The 4412-nt window shown below is 43.8% G+C and overlaps 1 protein-coding gene across 1 annotated transcript in view; it reads right to left on the bottom strand.

Moving 5' to 3' along the window:
- T265_14939 (hypothetical protein) overlaps positions 1-4412 on the bottom strand; it is a gene marked incomplete at both ends in the record, with an annotated part of 7429 nt that overhangs the window by 615 nt on the left and 2402 nt on the right. The gene's annotated exons all lie outside the window — the stretch shown is intronic.

Below are 4412 nucleotides of genomic sequence, written 5' to 3'. Positions count from 1 at the left end.
GGGCTCACAAGTTTGGACTGGTACTCTCAGATCTTTTGCCCGAATACTCTAGTCTATCAGTGATACGTCGTAGCCTTCAAAAGTTCCGTTCCCTTGTGCGAATACTGGGCGGGCCCAGTGACTGTCCTAGTTGTGACGATTGATTCACCCGGGGTTCAAATCCCAGCACGGCCATGGGGTATGCACTGCTGATGAGCTCTAATGAGAGCGAAACTCGAGTCCAGTGCTTCCCTTTGGTGTGGACTCACCGGAATAATTACGCCAGAACAGGAACACGGCCGTTCAAACGCGAGTGGTGTGGCTATGAACAGAATGAGTATACTAACATATTTTTTGCGGGTGAGCAGGCACTCCATCTTTGATCGCCCATGAACCAGTTTGGGAGTGACACGGTGGGGAGAACCTTCGCTAAATTTGTGTAAAGTCTTCTGTTCAGTAAGCCGGCCGGTACATCACCCTAAACGGAAGGCTTCCTTCAACTGTGGCTGTGACGGTATTGGCTTCTTCACTGTTCAAGTACTTCATAATAAAATTGTCAGTGAACCTGTTGCCTCTCAAAACGTTGGTGAAAGTTGGGATTTCCCGTTCAAGGGCTTTTTTGCCTGGTTAGTTAGGCTTTAGATCGGATTCCGTTTCTTCTTTAGCAACATGAAGTCATTAAAGTTGATGCATTTAAGGACGAAGTAGCCTTCCGATTCGTCGATCGTTTCAGTGTACTATCGTGATGTTGTTCGAGGGCAACATTCAGAAAGTGGATGAAGTTATCGATTTAAACTTCCGAAGTGAGTTGGATGGCGACGTGTTCTTTATTGAACTCTTACTGGCACAGTTCCATCTCGGTTTGATTGTTGAAAACCGCGGAAATGTCGCCACGTATCGCCTGTAATACTGTCTCTTCTTTATAGTGGCTTTCAAGGGACCATTCTCAAGTTCGACTATGAAAACGTTGGCCCAGTGTTTACCCACGCCGAAGGTTGGGCGTACCACTGAACAATAGTTGCATGTTCACTGTGCATCAAAAGAGGAGTTGCCGCAATTCGTTCAATGGGATTGGCAACTGAAAGTTGTTTGCTTCTTTGTAGTGACGCAGGTAGTTAACCATTCCCGTTAAGGACAACGGAGCCTACTAAAAACAACACAGTGAACGAATTGAACACGTGTTTCAATCAGTTACCCTTTATTCAGCGTGTTCACTTGTGAAATCTAAAAGCCCTCTAAATTGCACGTTTGTGTAGCGTAGGGCACAGACGTTGTAGGTGTTGAGACATTCAGGAAAGTCACTCTAGGGAAACTAATCACAAGGTTGCTGAAAACTCCTCGACAGGCCACGACTGGTTTTGCCCTTCTTGGGGCTCATCAGCTAGGCGCAGTCCCCGAGTTTCCGTCAACCTTATGATCTACTTGAACCCAAATTGGACTGTTTTCAAGAAATACACTCAAGTCCGTAGATATTTTGGTAGCTTTTTGATGCCTATGATGATCTCTTGTTGAAAGCTTGCCAAATGAGGATTCGTGCGGTGTATCCACTAACAAATCCCTCTGTTTAGTTACCAATAACTCACGCGCTTTTGGTTGTATGCCATTGGTATAACGGCTTTAGTGTACAACATACCAGCCACTCAGCAAGCGGCGAAAGCCGCTATTCAGCATTGGAAGGTATCAGATTACGGGGCACAACATCCATGACAACTGGTGAGATATCTGATCCACCCCACCTGCTACAAACGGAGTTTATACGTGGTCAGGGTTTTATCATGCCAGTATGATAAACAAGTGTGTTGTTGCAGAAGCCTGGACTTCATCTCGAATACGACCAGATCTCGACCATATTGATGCTTGATTAATTCTATTTGTTTACCCAACTACTTAAGTCATGTGAGTAGTTGATAATTATTCTAGAATTTTTCACCATATTCAGTGTGTGTTGTCTAGTGCAATTATGTCAAATCTACTTGGGTTGGATTCTCATCGTGTCGATCACTGGCGGTGAAGCAATCCATGGGGTATTTAAAAATGTGAACCTAAGGTCGTGTTTTGTACCGACCCAAGTACATACTCCAAGTACGCAATCCCAAGCCACTTGCGGTCACTCCGTTGACAACACAAGATGTTCTGTTTTTTTCAAGTGTATACGTTTGATTGCGGAATCATTCGGACCCATTTTGAAGGTTTTGTCAGGGTTCCACTTTGTCTTCGTTGGTAGGAGCATCTGTAGGAAGTGAAATGTACAAAAACACTAGTTCCAACTCACTAGTTGGCCTTTACATCAGATACCAACAGACGCTTCATTTAAGTGGAAACGTTTCCTCCCTAATCTCTACAGCTGTCGAGAAATTTGTAGCAATTATCGACCGCCGGTTGGCACCTGCTAATTGCTTTCCGTCTGTAATGCTTTCTGGCATTTTGATTTATTCACGCCGTTTATTTAAATCTTATTAAAATCGGATAAGCTCCATTAATCCCCTTACTTTACTGTTTTTCTGCATATCGTATTAGATTTACTCCTGGATACTATAAAAATCTGGTGGGTCATGAGCGCGTCCTCCAGCTTTACAATACTTCTCACACCCTTTTATTTACTCCTCAATCGAACTGAAATGTTTTGAGGACGTGCCTTCGTTCTGTATCTCTGTTACAGGGGAGGGCACGCCAGTTTCGCACATGTGGGTCCTGCTGAGCGTCGCGTAAAGTACAAGACAGGATTCAGCTGGACTTCGTCATTTGCCACCAAAAGGGCCAGAAATACCCCGCCGTCATCCAGCTATGCTGCTTTAGCCCCCTCACTCCTCAAACTTCCCTCCAATGTGGGGAAACTCATCCAGTGTAGTGTATCAGACTATTTTATAAACTGTCAATCATGACTTCAAAAAACCGCATGTTCGGCCAAGTTCATCTCATTCATAGTTGGGTTATTTTTTCCCAAACGCTGGAACTAGTGCTGGGCTGTTTATCACAGTCCACTAGTGGTTGACACTCCCGAAGCCTCAAATGCCGGTTATGCTTACTCTGGATGCTGGATGCCTGAAATAGCTATGTCCCGGTTGCTCTTCATTCTTCATTTCAGGCTGTATAGTTCTGACCAAAGGAAACTTGTAAAGCCCGATTCACATTGAAGTCAGTCACCATTTGTTCATCCTATCACTTGTAGTGACTTGGAATCACGTTAGCAATCGATAACCTTTTAAAAGCCGGATCGATTTTCCTGTGTACTAATGAACTTGTGAACTCTCCATCGTTCCTCGAGAATCTCAGACCAGAACAGAATGGCTAAATTAGTGCATTTCTTTAGTAATGAGAATATGCAGGGTTATCCAGATTTCTTGAAAGACTTTTGGTTATTCTGTAGACGCGAAATATCTCGCTATTATTATCCTGTCACCTGTAAATTTCATGACATTCTCAGGTATCATAGTTCTAGATGTTTCACGGAACCGAAACGCGTATTACTGAGGGAATCCGTGAGAACCGTGTTTTCATAAGACAACTTTACAACAAGTTAGTCCCGTGACCTTGGATTGGACTTGACGGTTTCAGCTGGTTATGCTCTTTTTTGACGCTGAACGTACATTTGCGGTCCCGGAAAGTCCAGAAATAATCCAAAGTACGATCTTCTAAAATGGTATGCAAAATTATGATCCCCATTCTTTTTTGAGCCACTGGCATCAAGATAGCACTGGAATGCCTTCAAGACTAGTTTCTACTATTGTGACAGCGGATACTACTGATGGGGCTTCCGAGTAGTAAGTCGTTTTCTCGAAGCTCCATCCTGCGTTCGATAGAAGCTGAGTTTTATTACGGAACTTGTGAAACTGCTTTGCAGTGTTCGTTTGAAATTGCGCGATAGTCAATGAATATTTATGAGTTCAAAAGTGCGCGTTGAGAATGTTCAGTTTTGTAAAACTATTTGCATATGAGACGATTACTTTCCTCTTGAATAGTTTGTAACTGTTTAGTCTGTGTTTTCTAATAAACGACCTCGAGGCGAAGGTCTTACCTCTTTACAGTATTACGCTGCCACCGTGTGCAAGCAAAACCAAGTAGGAACGCCATTTCACAGAGCAAAAATCATCTGCACCGCAGTCTAACTGGCCGAAGAGAGCTCACTGCAAAAGATTCTGGACGCAAAGGCTACCAGGACACATCTGAGACTTCTAACTAGGGCTCTGACATGATTACCACTACCTCACGTAAAGAAGTTCTGTTATGCGTGGCGTTTACGTGAAACAACGTATGACAACAAGCCAGTCCGCTCCAACTAGCAACGTTTCCAGCTGTTCGTGTGCTCCTCATTTTTATTCGGCCAGAAGATTTGTACTTTAGACTAAGCTCAGGAATATGCCGGATCCCTCTGCCGCACATGTCACCTCGGTAGTCTTGGAGAAAACAGGACGAACAGCTGATAGGTTGATTAA

This window comes from Opisthorchis viverrini (assembly GCF_000715545.1).
Source record: "Opisthorchis viverrini unplaced genomic scaffold opera_v5_305, whole genome shotgun sequence".
NCBI classification, from domain to species: Eukaryota; Metazoa; Platyhelminthes; class Trematoda; order Opisthorchiida; family Opisthorchiidae; genus Opisthorchis; species Opisthorchis viverrini.
Note: the sequence above shows the minus strand (reverse complement) of the source record. Positions and strands in the feature narration are given on the sequence as shown.